The sequence below is a fragment of the Crocuta crocuta genome, unplaced genomic scaffold (assembly GCF_008692635.1).
Source record: "Crocuta crocuta isolate KB4526 unplaced genomic scaffold, BGI_CrCroc_1.0 scaffold118, whole genome shotgun sequence".
Taxonomy (NCBI): domain Eukaryota; kingdom Metazoa; phylum Chordata; class Mammalia; order Carnivora; family Hyaenidae; genus Crocuta; species Crocuta crocuta.
The window spans coordinates 748,774-764,134 of record NW_027551558.1 but is presented as its reverse complement, the minus strand read 5'-3'; the positions used below and the strand labels follow the sequence as shown (position 1 = coordinate 764,134).

The following is a 15,361-nucleotide window of genomic DNA, read 5'->3' as shown; positions in this document are numbered from 1 at the left end:
GCCATATGGATTTTGGATTAAATGTCCAATTCTGACTTCAGTTACACTGAAAATAAACTTTTCACAGGTCATAAATTTTTAGAACCTGCCATAATAAACGAAATATCTGTGTACAAGTCCCAAAGCAAAGATAACAGTCCTGAAAACCTCCAGCAGTGGTTCAATAGTGCTTGCTGTTAATGCTTAAGTCCTGACATCACGTGTCACACTAAAGAGAAGGGAGACCAGAAGCTGAAGAAAGGTAGGGAATCTGACACACAAAAAATTGTCAACCACCTACCATCAATGTTGGTGGGGGAGGGGTGCTTAAGAGACAATACAAGCGTACATGTTCCTCTTTGTAAGGAGGAAATTTTTAAACTCCTTAAGTACCTTCTACAAATATCTGTTGCCACTCTGTTTATTATGGCTGAAGAGCATGAGTCAGAAAGTGCAATAGAAAAAAAAAATGATTAAATACGTTGTTCATGGAAGGAGCACCATCGCATTCCATGCTGTTAGTAGTAAGATCACTGTGTCCAGAAGGAAAGAAGCTTCTTTTATTCAACAACTAGCTACGGAAGGTGAGAGAAGTTCCCACATTTAAGAATTCTGGGGGTAGAGAAGGGTGGAGGTCTGTGGGTGGTGCCCAGGATTCCCAGGAGTCCAGGGCTCCCACGCCAGGAGATACAAGCCATGCTGTGAAAGTCCTAGGGAGGGAGTCATGACTCACTAGAATCAGGGCCTGAAAGGATTCCCCTCAGGCAGGTGCAGCCAGGGAGCAAGCGGAAGCACATCTGGGTCTCTGGCAGCTTCCCTTGTGCACAAAGTTCACCTCTTCCATGCAGATATTCCAGGAAATACCAAACCCAGGCAACTTTGTTAATTTCCTTCAGCAAACAGAAACACATTTTGCCTCATCTTTTCACCTTGTCCTCTACAAGCCCCCAAACAACAGCTGCCCTTTGAACTCCGTGGGAACTGCTCCTGTCCTAGGAAACCTGCCTGAGATGGGGCCCAGGGGACCCGTTTCCTGCCTGTTTTCTAGGTCAGGGAGGGGAGAGGCTGACAGTTTACACAATACAGAAGCCCCCTCTGGCCGCCTAAGCTCTCTGGGCAGGAGTAGGGCCTTCAAAGCTGTCAGTCAGACCCTTCTAGAATGGTGAAGAACCCTGGGGAGGGAAGAAAGGATTTGTTTGCTTTTAAGCCCTTCTCATTAACTTGACTGATAGCTGAGGCCTCACTTGCACATCCAGCCATGCAGGGATCTGGGGCTGCAGCTCCCTCCCCCGGCTCCTAGGGGGTCCCAGCTCCTTCTTACCTCTGCTCCTCACCCCTTCCTGATTCAAAGCAGGACTGAACAGAGGGCCCAGCTGGAAAGGCACCTGACCTTTGAGCCTCTGAGAAAGATTATCCTTTATTTATTTATTTGTGAAGACTATAATTGGGCTGACCTCTCTCGGTGTTCAGCCACAAGTTCCACTTCACGGGTGTGGCCAATATGATGTTTCTGTGGCGACTGCTAGGGAGCCCATCCGCAAAACAGCCAGGGAGGGGAGGGCAGGGAGAGCCAGCTCTGCACAGGCCTCACCAGGGAGATCCCTGTACTCAGCCACTGTTTGGGCAAGGAATTTTCCCAATCACTGCATGGCCACATCTCCACCTTTCCCTTGGCACAGAGGGCCGCAGGCATTATTCATATGACCCTGCAGATGCTGGTCTTCCTGGAACGGGGCTTTGCTTCAAAAAAAAGAATAAAGAAATTATTTTGGGGGTCGCCCAGGGGGTTCGGTTGAGCATCCAACTTAGGCTCAGGTCATGGTCTCATGGTTCGTGAGTCCCAGCCCTGTGTTGTGCTCTGTGCTGACAGCTCAGAGCCTGGAGCCTGCTTCAGATTCTGTGTCTCCCTCCCCTGCTCGCTCCCTGTCTCTCTCCCTGTCTCAAAAATAAACATTTAAAAAAATTACTTTAAAAAAAAAAAAAACAAAAAATTTTGGCGTCCAAACTGAATGTTTAATAGTAATTCACTAAGAGGGCCTGAAAAGTTAAAATTCTAATTACTTCAGATATTCATGAAAGGTAAATGCAGGACTTTTTGTTAGATCCATATTATTCATCACTAGTTTCTAGGGAGCCACAAAATTGTGTTTACTTTGAGGCTTACTGCCTGAGTGTAAATCTTCTCAAGGAGACTAAAACATTTGGGGGGAAAAAAAAGGAAGAAAAGAAAACCAAACCAATAAATAAGCAAAACACCAAACCCATTACTGAAGGTACAGGCCAAATCAGTGTCTCCCCCTAAAGCCTGGAATCCATATGAAACGAGTTCCAATATGCAAAAGTTCCAATATGCAAGGATTGTGAGTTTCCTAAAGGGTTCAACAAAAATTGGTGGGTTGGTTTATCGCAGGGGTAGGCCTTCATGGTTGGCACCAGATTTCCAGAACACAGTAATAGAATCTTTTAACCACATCCAGTTATCAAAACCCATGTCTGGGACAACAACATAATTAAAAAGCACAGAGAAACCCACTGGCATAGAAAGCCTTATTAAACTGGCATAGCATGACTCATAAGGAAAATTAAAAGGGCTTGGGGGTGTGTAGGGATCTAAGGTCATTAAGAAAAATGAAATAATTTAAACAGATATTCAAATTTGAATACATCACTTTAAATAACAGCCATGCCCTAATGCTTTGGTACCTAACCCTGCCTTCTACCAGTAGATCATGTTTTCTTACTTAAAAAGCTTCCTTTGCTTGGTGTGTGAATCCAGAGACAGATGCAAGTCTGTGCTGATGATGTGATGTACCCACAGACTTGGGCGGAGGAGTGGTCACCAGAAGGAACTGAGTGCCACAGTCAGCAGCATGACAACTGCTAATAGCCAACACACATGAAGTCATTAAAATCCACTTAACTTGACTATGAAAGCGATTTAAAGCTATTTCCGTGGGTGAGAGGAAATCCACACTTAGGTTCTTCTTTCTTTACTCCCAAGTGGTTCCTTGATCTTAAGCATATGTAAATGGAGCACAGAAATAGTTTATTCAAAAGCTCCATGCATTTTTTAAAATCCCTCCTGCTTTTGTTAAATTCCTGCAATGTTCTACTTACTACTAGAAGCTGCCAAAGGTCCCTAACTTCAACCACGGGTAACATTTTTTATTTTAACTCTAGTATGGGTTCAGAGTAAGGGAAAGAGTCCCTTTAATTAAATGATTCATCCCAGGCATTCCCTAGCTCTAACTCAGCATTTTGGGAGACTGCAAACTTTAAAACAAAACTCTCTTAAATAGTGGGGAGAGAAATGCACAAAACTTGGCACTCTAGAAGATCTGCATCTGGGAAGATAACTAAATTCCACATAAATTTTTGTGGAATGAGTGGCCTCAGAGGCGCATTGACCCCTCTCTCCGGGGCAGGCACCCCTCAGCCCTGGGGGCTGTTTCCTGCAGGGAGTATTGTCAGAACAAGGTCAAGGGCACGCATCTGTCACACACAGGAAGAAGGCACAGCACAGTGCCTTCTCCAGGCTTTCAGCTAAAGGTATGCACTTTTCCACTTGCATCTGGTTGGACTGATCTCAGGATAAAGGGATTGAATTTATAATTCTTGAGGGACAACTGATTTTTTATACTGTCTCTGGTCTAGCAGTATCTATCCCAGTTTTAATACCTATTCATAGATGACTCGTGGGCAGCCAGAAAAAATGCAACCCAACAACAAAATGCTGCTGAGGCCATTCGCTCTGGAGCAGCCTTTATTATCACACCAGGTGCTGATAATGTATGTAGCTCTAATTGTTAGAATTTGATACATTTATGAATCCTAGACAAAGTGCTTTTATAAAACCTCCCTGTGCAGATCCCACCCAATTTCTTTACTAATCGCTTACCAATTACACATGTCCCTTACTTCAGAGTTCTTTGTTAAAGGAGGGAACAAAGATGCCCGACCACATTTCTACCACTTATGAAAAGAAATGTGAATTTCCAGTTTTCTTGGTGAGATTCACAACAGGCATAAAAATTATAAGGTCAAACCGTTTAACTCTGATTTCCTAATATGGCTAGTAAATGTGTTTCTCCAGAGTGATTAACTGCAACTCTAAAGATAATGTATGTACAGAATGGTCCACTCGGTCCATAGTCCCTTGTCTTCAGAATGTCCTGTCTATAAATGCACAGCTAGAATTGTAGGAGCTATATACATGGGGATTGGGTTTGAAAAAAAAAAAAAAAAGGCAGAGAAGATCTCACCCTCTCCTCTTCATTTTTAGAAATCATGTTTATGTAGTGGACAGTAGTCCATTCAAATCTAAAAGTACTTTTAGCTCCATTCCTTCAGCTAACATTGATCAAGCACCTACTCAGCTCAGTATCTTAAGACCTGTTAAGGAGCTGGGGACAGAGCTCACAGGGCTGTCTGCAAGCACCTTAACAGTTAAGCAGGGGAGAAAAAAGTAAAAGGTCAATTACAATACAAAGTAGGAGGTGCAACAAAGAAAGATGATGCTATAGCACAGGAGGGGACCATGCACTGTGTAGACATCTGTGTTTGTAAAGAGAGAGACAGAGGGAGGAAGTAGCAGGTCCGTCCTTAGACTCAGCCTAATATGGTCAGAGACACCCTAAAAGTAGTAAAGTGGAGACAAAACTGGGGCCCAACGGAGAAGCACAGGATGTTCTAAAAAATTCCAGGCTGCGTCCTGTATGCCATTGGGGGGGGGGGCAGCACTGGAGCATCTAAGGAGAGGAGTGGATCACATGATCAAGCTTAGGATTTCAAAAGATGATTCTTTGCCAATATGGACAATAGACGGGCAACCAGGAACTGAGCAAGAGTGGATGGAGCCATCTGTAAAATGAATTCCTCATATAAAATGCTCCTTCTGCTAACAGAGCAGAGCTTCCCTCCATTTTTTCTGTAAAGAATATGATAAACAATAGAAGCTGAAGCCCGAAAAACACTTTGCCCTCCAGAAACAGTAAATATCAGGAAAGACACTCTGGACAATCACATGAAGTATAATCACATATTTCTGAGCCACTTAAGTAGCACATGCCCAAGGGCATGTTGTACAAAAGCCAGCATTTTCAGAGGCAGGTAAGGGATAGAGCTTCCTCTTCGGGAGACAGAAACCAAATCACAAGACTCTCAATGCCAGGCGAGCTTTGGCTGCCAAATGCCCTGCTCTCTACCAATTGGGTTCCATTCGCATCTGGCTTTGGATTTAAGCCAATCTCTTGGGTTTAGGCAAATCCTGAATTTATACAGTATAATCCAAGTACACCAGGTGATTATTAAGCAATCTGCCTGTTAATCTTTTTACTTTTTCAAGTCACATTTCCAATTTTTAATTCTTTTCTAGTAAACATTGAGATATCATTCTATCTTTTCTTTATATCCCTTTGCACTTTAGTTTTTTTGGTATAGTGAAAATCTTTTTCCAAGTTGGTCAATGCACCAAATACAGGCCCGGCAACTGACAGCCTAGAACTGAGTTTTTAGTTTTTTTAGATTTTTTTACTTTATGGATTTTTATTTATTTCCAAATAGCAATGCGGACTATCTCTAAGCAGACAAAATCTCTAAAGAATCTATGATTTTAATCTTCCATGTCCCCATGAATTTGTCTGAGCTAGTTCCTTAAAAAAACATCTAAAAATGTCTAACTATATTATGTATAATATTTCACAGAACTATCCACCTATCAGTGTCCACCTGCATTATGAAAGTATGTCAAATTCACAAATCAAAGGCTAAAAGTTGCCAAATGAAATTAAATTCAGTTAGTAAAGAAAGTTTCATTTTAAAGTTTTTTTTTCATAGAACTATCCTATGTTCAGTTTATTTTGTTAAGTTTATTTACTATTTCAAGAGTGAGAGAGCACAAGCGGTGGGGGGCGGGGAGGGCAGAGTGAATTCCAAGTAGGCTCCACTGTCAGCACAGAATCCAACACAGAAGTTCGAAACCACTTAACTGTGAGATCATGACCTGAGCCAAAACCACAAATCAGATGCTTAGCTGGCTTAGCCACCCAGGTGCTCCAGCTTTATTTTTAATAAATCTGGATATTAAAGATATTAAAATATATCTTCAAGATTTAGAACATAATGTTACTAGCTTTTAATACACATAAAAATTTTTTGATCCTGTTGTATAGTGAATGGAAAGGAAGATCTATAGCATCCAAGAAATAGCAAAATTAAACTACATTTATGTTATTAACAACCCACAACTGTTAATAACAAAATGCACTTTATACAGGATGGAAGTTTCAATGATGAACCAACACCAAACTTCTCGACTTTAACAGCACAACCTATATTTCATTGCTGGTTAATGCTTCTTTAACTCTAAAAAAACTATCCTGTATTGTTAAACCATTATTTTGTTAAAACTAAATGCAAGCAGGTGAGAGAAAACTCATCTGTTCTGAGAGAAATCAAGATAATGATTACCTTCTGCATGACAGTGGCCAGAAGGGTCAGGCTTCAGGGATTATTGGTAATATTTTATTCTTTTTTAAAGTTTATTTAATTATCTGAGACAGAGAGAGAGAGAAAGAGAGAGAGAGCATGTATGTAAGGAAAGGCAGAGAGAAAAGTAGAAACAGAGAGAGAAAGAGAGAATCCCAAGCAAGCTCCATGCTGTCAGCGCAGAGCCTGGCACGGGGCTCGATTTCATTAACTGTGAGTTCATGACCTGAGCCAAAACCAAGAGCTGGATGCTTAAAGGACTGAGCCACCCAGGCACCCTGGTAATACCACATTCTTGAACTAGCTAGCACATGGGTATATTTGGTTTATGAAAATCCATCAAACTTTTCTCTTATGATCTGTGCACAGTTGGCACTGGCTAAAGATTTAATAATTGCTTTTTCTATGCAACACTTCTTTGGTTAGGAACACAGGTGAAGAAACAAGACAGGTATAGCAGTTGCCCCAAATCCAGAGAAAACTGAACTTTGGGGATGTGATACTGCTTCCTTCCCACATCCCATGGACACAAGAAGCACATGAAACACACAGACACATTTTGAGAATGAGAAAGAAAATAAAGTCTCTGAACTCTCTGGAGGAAAAAAAACAAGTGGCATGTAGGAGGTATGGTGAAGAAGACAGGCTTCTATGTACTTCATTTCTCCTCCCAGACTGCATCCGACGCCATCCATTTCCAGTTTCATGATGTGGGCCAGTTCTTACTGATGAGTGTCTGCCAACCCTGGATGTTTCAGCAAATCTCTGATGGCCTATTTGATTTGCAAGGGAAGAGCTAAGCTTGATTCTCTGTTATCTTCCTGAGGCTCAGAAGGTGGTTTAGGAGCACTGCTCCACCTCTATCTTTTGTATTTGAAGTTAATGAAATCTGCTTCTTGAGTATACAGGTAGCTGATAAGAATAATGTCACATCAAAGTAACTATAGTCCTGTGAAATGAAAAAATAAGTAAAAAAAATTTAAAAAGACATGCTCTAGACCATGTTTTGTTCAATGATGTCACTCTTCTAAGCTCCTAGAGTGGAACATATCCTTGTGGCATTAGCTTCTTTTGCTAAAAGGTGAATATGTATCCCCCATTCTACCAATGCAAGCAATGGAGTCCCTGGCTCAGTCACTGCTTTTTCTCTCTCTACAAATTGTCAGCACCAAATGAAGGAAGCTTCATTAAATTTTTTTTAATATTTGTTTTTGAGAAAGAGAAAAGAGACAGAGCATGAGTGGGGGAGGAGCAGAGAGAGAGGGAGACACAGAATCCAAAGCAGACTCCAGGCTCTGAGTTGTCAGCACTGAGCCCAATGCAGAGCTCAAAACCATGAACCCAAGATGATGATCTGAACTGAGGTTGGATGCTTAAGGGACTAAGCCACCCAGGTGCCCCAAGGAAACTTCATTTTGAAGTACACAGGTGAAAGAACTGTTCAAGGGACTTTACCTCAAAAAAAAAAAAAAAAAGATTTGCTTAGCAACTACACAAAACAAACAAGGGAAAGATTTAAATACCTAATTGCAATCACCAATCTGTTTTCTACCCTCAATATATATATAGCAAACAAACAAAATGCACATGACCTTCCTCCTATAATTTTGATCTGTGTCTACCTTTTCCACATACAGAATTTGAATTTTTTCTTGAGAGAAAAGACAATGTGGGTTCATAGGAAATACGTACCCTGGAAAGTAAATTAATTGATCTATGGATGCCTTTCAGTTCAACAAGGAAAGATTCTAAGGAATGGCTCTCCTTCCAAGCTGTAACTGGCTAGGTTAAGCACGGACCTAGTAGATGACAAGCTCAGGCACCTGGCTGTGTGTTGCACCAAGCACACTAAGCATCTAGGGTTGCCACTATGCGCCACATGGATTCAATAATTCCCAGTCCAAATGTGTGGGCCATTAGGGTCATTCTGTATATTATAAACTCACCTTTCATTTTCAATGTGGTGTAATGAATTCAAGATAAATCTAATCTGGGCAGGGACCCACTGGGGAAGATCTGGGGTCAGGTGAGTTTAATTTTGCCAGTAAAACATCCACATCATGCATGTGGTTATAATCCTAGAGTTCCGTGCTACAATTGGTTTTATATACCATCTAGAAACAACAAACCTTCCTTGTTCCAGGAGTCTTTCGACTCTCCTTTATGAAGCACATTAATATAATTTAAAGCTCTTCTTTTGCCCATTTCTGGTTTTACATCTAATACGATGCTTATCAGTCAGGAATACCCTGAAAAAACCCCAAACCAAAAATTAATTCTGCTCTTTCAGCATATGTATAAAACAGTAATATGAAGGGTATTACCGGGGTAGGATTCTAATACATTAATGATATGTTTTAATCATGTGAAAATTACAGAGTGTGGCCAGTAGAGACATGTTTCAGTTTAACTTATGGAAGCAATCACATTATTTTCAAGTTACATTACAGACATTTTCCTGTTACATCAAGTCAGTTTCTGAAACCCTCCCACCTCAAATAGTTAATGAAGCAATCTATTTAATGGCTCTCTCTGAATGTTATTATAAAGTATCAAGTATTTAGTCAGGCAAATTACTTAATTAGTTCAACTCTCCCGGCTACTAATTTTGAACATAGGGCAGAGGAATACAGTTTGTAACGATACTGTTATTCCAAGGAGGAAAACTGCCCTTTGAAAAATGTCAATCAAATACCTACATATATATTACACACATACAGATACACATATACTAATATAAAGTAAACCACGTTGCACCTGTCAGCTTCCCATTATTCATAAATTGCTCCAAAAAATACCTTATGAATCAGAGGGTATCAAAGACATTTTTTAAACTCATGAGCTTGCTGCTGTTTTAATTATTTTACCTAAAGTTTCAAGTAATGAGACAACATTGGGGCAACCTCAAATGGTTATCTGTTCTCTCAGTGAAAGATTAAGTCACACTTGCTATTTGGTCAACACCAGGTTGACCCCAAACCTTCTAAAATGGCTCCATGTCTTCCACCCCAGCGAACAGCTAACTAATGTATAGGACCCCAGCATTGGTATTCTAGGCTTCCCTGCCAGAGAGGCATCCCTCGTGAGTATCAACAGTCAAAGACATTCTGCAAACTACCAAAGGTACATTGAAGACGCTATTGTTGTAAAGAATATTTACAGATACACACACTCACACACATATACACAAAGAAGTAAAAGTGTGTTTTCCCATACCTATTCTATCAATAATAAATCCAAAGTAAAGTTGAAATAACCCAAAACATTTCTGATATCTTCGCATAAGCCACTGGCAATCTAGAACACGCAGTTCTCTCAGAGATAATAAAGGAAAAAAAATGTTCTCTCAGTCAGAAGGTCAGAGCTCTAAGTCCTAATTTTCTCACTCAACAGTTCTGAATCCCAACAATTAATGCGTAAGTATCCTCATTTGGGTTCCCACTCCTAATTAGTAATGGCAAACATATTAATGCAGGGATGTAGTCCCCCGTGTTTGTGAGTTTATGTGCGCACACGTGTCTGTACGCATGTGTGTGTTTATTCTTGGTATTTTTTATTTTTATTTTTTATTTATTTTCTTAAGTTTATTTATTTATTTTTGGACACAGAGAGAGCAAAAGCGAAGGGCGGAGAGAGAGAAAGAGGGAGGAAGAGAAAGAATCCCAAGCAGGCTCCATGCTGTCAGCACAGAGCCCAACACAGGGCTTGAACTCACAAACCCTAAGATCATGACCCGAGCCCAAACCAAGAGTTGGACGCTTAACTGAATGAGCCACCCAGGCACCCTTGCATGTTCTTTTGAAACACAGTCCTCTTCTGTATGGCAGATATAGTTTTCCTAATTTTAAATAGAATTTACACAGCAAGATCCCTCTTCTCACTGTAAACCCAAATCCATTCATTCAATCATGCACTTACAGTTCCATAGCATAATTGGGTTAACTGTGTCATTCAGAAAAGATATCCAGTCTTACCGATACCTTTTCTATCTGTTTGTGGTCAGAGGTACAAAGACAGGTTTTTAGCACCTAGTAAATATACATACCTTTCAGAAAAAAATCATTACTTCACTTTCGAGGAAGCTACTTTTCAAATTTCTTTCTAATGAAAGCTACCAGATTATCTAAGAGATTTACCCTCTTCCAAATTTAATTTAAAGCTAAATCATTTTAGAAACCACAATTACCAATATGCAGGAACCTCTACTTGAAAATTTTGTATAATTTGAACATGGACAACCAATTGTTTTAAATTTAATAATACGTTTCCCTCTCAGACTAAAAGACTAGGAGCAGCCAAGAGCCGAACGTAATGTGTGAATTATAAACTTATGAAAGCAGAAGTTCATAATCAATATCATAGGATTTTTCTTTACAGTGTCTCCTCTAATGCTTTAGCCAATATTTTTCTCAATGTCCCAAGAGACTACTTTTTGAGCTTCTTCTCCTCACTGACCCAATAACTTAGAGAGTAGGGATCATTTTCTCAAATCTTTGCTTAATTTTTTCCTTGGAAATTTCACTTGCTGACACACCCTTCATATGAGCCTGATTTTCATTTGAATACTGATGGGCTGGATATTCTCAACTGCAGGGGTCATTTTTAGTTTGCATTTCACGCCTCTTTCTGCTTCCAGGTTCCGGTGAATCTGCTGGCTTTGTCTCACGAGTGCTCCGCCAGCCCCTTCCATCCTGTTATACAATATTCCTGATCCCACAAGCTCAGCCATGGTTTGAGATGGGCAAGCTCAAGGTCACAGCCCTTCTCTGACCCCAACATAGGGACCACAAAAGGAGTCATGCCTGTTCCTCCAGAGTCTGAGCATAGTCTCAACAGCACTGACTTTGCAACACACAAACCCAGGGCTGCTTCCCCAATGTGGGACTTTTGAGGAAGCACTTCATCTTTCCAAGGCTCAGTCTCCTCACCTATAAAATGGGGATAACAGTACATGTCAGGGTTGTGGCTAAGGCGTACTGGGTAACCTATGCAGAGCAGGTTGGCAGGGCATAATCCGTAATAAGGCTGAAGCAACTGCTGTTATTATTCTTTGAGTTACTACTCCCTCCTGGGCTACATGGTGTTTGAAGGGATGCCCAGCATGTTAACTAAAGGTGAATTCTCCTCTGAGCATGGGAATTCACTTTTAAGTATGCCAGAATATACAATTCTCAATTTCACGGAATCTCAGCATGAGAGGACACCTTGGAGAGGATTTAATCTAAGTCTGCATTTCCCAGCCCTGGAAACCAGGCCCTGGAAGGCTCAGACTTGCTCCAGTGACCTGCAGTGCAGGGACAGCACTCCCTATGATGCAGGTTTGAGGTCGCCGGCCTAGAATTTCCCTTGTGGCTTCTTCACGGAGAAAGTCCAGTGCGAACTGCAAGCTCAACCCTCACACCCTTCTAGCTTCTTAGAGCTGATGTCTGCCTGGAATTCAGAATTCTTTCCTAGAGAAGACCACAGAGGGCAGCAGAACCTGGAAGGGGGCACAGAGCAATTCTGCACAGGCCAAAATCCCTGAGACAGTGGGTAGTACTTCTCTGATGTCAATTCTATCCAGAGAGCAATTCCTCCCCAAATCAGAAGGGACTTGGCACAGTGGGACGGCCAAGAACCTGCCAGTGGCCAAGCAGCTGCTGGCCCTGCACTTTTACCAAACCAGCAGGTCCAGGATCCATGCTACGGCTGGACCAAGCCACTGATAACAACAAAGCCTTAGGACACTTCATACACATCCTTGGGTGGGTTCCAAGCATTACCACTGTTCCCATCCATTCTGGGGGAGGAGGGGGGAGACCTTGGAATTTCAGATCAGGATGGGATTTAGCAAGGGGCATAATAAACCCATATTTCTCTGATACTTCTTTTTTTTCCCCTGATACTTCTGCCTGTGCCCTATGTACTTAAAAATGCTTCCAAACAAAGCTCTCAAAAGTAGGAAGGAGCACTTTCAGAAAATTACAGATATATTACACAGAAATTCTGAAGTTTACCCACTAATAGTAGCTGGTCAACTTCTAGAGCACACTCAGTCCTTGCCCTTGACCTCAACCTGTTGAGAACATTGAAAATTGCTATGTAAATGTACACCTGCACTTTCCGGATTCCAAAATTAGCATCTGATTCTATGTAATTATTTCTCTTACAGTCAGTTGTCAACTTCATCCCATAGTTTTTTCTTGAGGAGGTTCAAAAACTTAAAACTTAACATACACCTAGCATGAGGACACTATTTTTTGCTTAGACATATAAGCAAGTCGAATTAAGTATTTCATTTAATCCAATCAATTAAAATTTAAGATCATATAACCGATGATCCAGGAGGAGAAAAAGACATTACAATTAAAGAGAAGGTGACTATTTAAAAGAGTGTCCTTATTATCAATGCATAAGATATTTTTATTCAAAAGTATCAGGAATGAGGCATGAAATCTGAAAATCAACTAAGTTTCTCAAGGGGCAAGTATTTCCAAGTTTTATGGAATGCAACCCATCCTTTATCTATCTATCTAAGCAGTAGACACAGGAACTTGAGAATAAGTTTGTCATTTTAGGGAAGGCTTAAGCAGTTGGCAAACACTTGGATACATTCTGGACCCACAGTACACAATTGCAGTTAGTATAAGCAATAGATAGACTCACACAATTAAATCCTCTCAGAAAGAGGAGAATGGGGGGGGGGGGCTCTAAAAACAAACACCTACAGAAATTTCTCAGCAAACACTTTACTATTTAACCTAGCTCACTGGCTGACGATAAATCCTCCCCAAAACCCAATTAACTCTTCACCCCCTTCTTAGTGTCCTCATCAGAAACTTGAGCATAGCTGACTGACTGCCCTTCCCTGCCTAATAATTCCATCGACATATTTTTCAAACATTAAGTTATCTCAGACATGAATCCTCCTGTCTGCATATCCTTACTTTATCTTTACTTCCTATATAGTGTGCACGACATAAGAACCCACCCAAATGCTGGCCTCTGTTCTGAACACTCTCCAACAGTCTCCACCTTCTGTCTGAACGCTGGGGCTCAGAATTCCACAAACGGCTGAGGGTCCTATCACCATTTCCTGAAGAGACTTAGCTCAAGACTCCCGAAGCATCAACTGCATTTTACAAAAAGGTAAAATGCTAAAATTTATATCAATCATAATAAAAACTGGATCAAGAATTCCAACATGTTTGAGTGCCCCCCATTTTTCAATATGGCTGTAAAATTCAAGGTAATCCCCCTATTAGTTTAGGTTGTTCTCCATTTTCATCATAATATTTATTCACCATTGTCAACAGCTTCTGGAGCGCTGCAAAATTCTGGCTGTCGGGTTCCGGAAAATAATGGGGGGAGGAAAGTGGGTAAAAATAAGTGCAAGGCCACACATTATTTTTCATTTTAAAGAAAGTGTTAGCCCTAAGTTTGCAACAATGGGATCACACACAGCATCTCAATTTTTAAAATTCTTCATTAGTCACAATTATTTCAAAGTGGCAAAATATGTTGAGCAAAATTTCAAAAAAAAAACAAAAACCCGTAAGTATCAAGTAACCCGTATGAGGCTTTTTAAATATGTACAAAGCACTTCCCCCAAAATGTTTTGCAAGTGCTCCAGCAATACCCTAACCCAACCAGCCAGTCCCCGCGGAGAGGATCAGCAAGCCCCTTCACTGTTAGAACGCAAAAGGCACAGAAAACAAAGATTGCTACCAAATATGGTTTGCATCTCCTCTAATTTTCAGCATGACCCTGTAAACATAAGTTCATAAAAATCCAGTCAAGCATTACTTTTCTCCCAATGTGCTTCTCGGATTATAAAACAGCTTTGAAAGTTCAGCCTGACAAAACAAATACGGTACTAGGAAGAGAGACCTGGAAGGCAACCACAAAAAGTCTCATTTAAATTCCTGGAAAGCACGGTTTCTCCAAACACAGCTATTCAGCTCGCTTTGGAAGGCACCACTTGCTGCGAGCCACAAGTTGAACTTCACTCCGCGCCCCAGCACCGTCACATCCAAAAAAGAGACGGGTGTTAACGTTGCTTACTCAAAAGAATGCATCAAATATCTTCTCTCTACACGGCGAAAAGTATAACAACTTAAAAGCACGAGTTTTCCCCCAGCAAGCGCGTAAGAATAAACACCCGGGTATTGGGGATTCTAAGGATTCCTTCTGTCCCTAAATATTACAGCTACCGCAAACTAGAAATCAATAGAACACACTTTAAGCCTTAAGAAGTGCAGTTTTACATGGGGGTGGAGTCAAGAGAGGCAATTAAAAATCTCGATTCCTTCCCAGAGCCAAATTAAGTAAAATAAAAGATCGCCGTTTTATTGATTGAGCCGCAGGAACACAACTGTGCCCGCCCGTCCCCAAGGCTCAAGCCCTCTTGTTCACTCACCCTCTCAAAGAACCCCACACCCTCAGCGTCCCCTCACCCCGCTACGCAGGTCTGGCTGCTGGCCACCGAGTCTCATCCGTACGGAGCAGCGCACAGGCTGCGGCGGCGACCCGAAGGCAGACGACGCCCCGACCCCCGCGCGCGCCCNTGCCCGGTCCTCCCGCTTCCCGGCCTCCGCTCACCTCGCCGCCGGGCGCCGAGAAGTTGCGCCGTCCGCTCCCCGCGTCCCTGGCCCGCCAGGCGGGGTGCACGGCGGAAAGCTCCGGCTGCGCGCCGAGCCCTGCCCTCTGGCAGAGGAGCGACTGCAGACTTGGGCTGCGAGGGGCGGCGCGGCTGCCTAAAAAGGCGTGCTTCTCCCCGGCTGCCGCCTGCAGCCAGCCCGAGTTCCTCCGTGGGTTACCTGCACCCGCACCGCGCTGGGCTCCCGGCGGGCACGCAGGTCCCCGACGCGGCTGGGATGCAGGAATGTGAACGGGCTGTGAGTGGCCTCGGGGAAAC

The 15,361-nt window shown here is 42.0% G+C and overlaps 1 protein-coding gene across 1 annotated transcript in view; it reads right to left on the bottom strand.

The window, feature by feature from the left end:
* ST6GAL2 (ST6 beta-galactoside alpha-2,6-sialyltransferase 2) overlaps positions 1-15,106 on the bottom strand; it is a 74,774-nt gene extending 59,668 nt beyond the window's left edge. Inside the window, exon 1 of the mRNA XM_077749365.1 lies at positions 15,046-15,106. The gene's annotated coding sequence lies outside the window, so the exon portion shown is untranslated. The remainder of the gene's footprint in view (positions 1-15,045) is intronic.
* Between the last annotated feature and the right edge of the window lie 255 nt (positions 15,107-15,361).